This window comes from Larimichthys crocea, chromosome XXIV, assembly GCF_000972845.2.
Source record: "Larimichthys crocea isolate SSNF chromosome XXIV, L_crocea_2.0, whole genome shotgun sequence".
NCBI lineage: Eukaryota > Metazoa > Chordata > Actinopteri > Sciaenidae > Larimichthys > Larimichthys crocea.
The window spans coordinates 15,777,655-15,778,861 of record NC_040034.1 but is presented as its reverse complement, the minus strand read 5'-3'; positions in this window follow the sequence as shown (position 1 = coordinate 15,778,861).

Here is a 1,207-nt window from a genome sequence, read left to right as displayed (position 1 = left end):
CCCGAGGGAAAAATAAACAAGTTACATACAAATGCACTGTTCTCTAACAATCATTGTCACAACTATCATTTTTTTTAAATGGCAGTGTAACCAAATCTATGCCAATCAGACGTGAACAAATCTAAAAATCAATTCTGCCTTTCTTTTACATCTGAAGTCATAACAAAGAATACAGCTTTATTGGCATGGGAAACATATGTTAACATTGCCAAAGCGTGACATCAACAAGAAGCACAGATAAATGTCCTAACATAAAATACAGGAATATGGAATAATAATTAAATTGTTCAATATGTACAAAGTAAATGATGTCCAGCAGGAGGAGATGGTTTATTTCTGTCCTTCCTGGACCTCCTTCTGTGGTCGCAGCAGTTCACAAATTTTACAGCTATTTTTGTACGTTGCTGTACTTCACCCAGCAGGTATGGGAGTTTTTTGATGTGGTCTAATGTCTCAAAGTCTTTCTGGGTGTTTGTGATTTGTGGGAAATATATGTCTCTTTTTTTTCTCATTAAATTTTTATTAATTTTTGATTTTTACAACCCCGGTGCATTGTCAATTACATTCATACCTTAATTAAAGCATCCTTGCCCCCCACCACCCAATCCGCAACAACAGTACAAGCACAGATACAAGTATCTCTCTCATATCCCAGTAGTAGATCCGTTATATCAGATATCAAATTTGTCCATATTAAGATTGTGTTTTGTCCTGCATTGTTGACTCTTGCCGATGACAGTTCCAGGTAAACAATGTCCAAAAAGCTCCGAAGCCAATGAGTTTTTGATATATCATGAGGAGGTTTCCAGCGTTGACCTTACGTGTCTTTTCCGTTAGAGAGAGGTTGGATTCATCATTCAGTAGATGTACAACAGGGTCCATAGGTAGGAAATATATGTCTCTGATGTCTTTGTACAGATGGCAGGTGGTTAGGAAGTGCAGCTCGGTCTCCACCTCGTGTTGTGTGCAGTGGGTGCACAGTCTGTCTTCTCTGGGCAACCACATCTGTCTGTGGTTGCTTAGTCTGGAGTCGGTTACACAGCTCAGATAGTCGGTTACACAGCTCATGTCACTGCTACCAATCCACCTTCCAGTGCCAAGCCAAGTTCCTACGGACTCAGCTACTGCCACTCCCACTAAATTATCAAATATAGATTAATCCGCCGCTGAAAATAGTCCCCATTAGTTTTTAATTAATAGTTTTTTT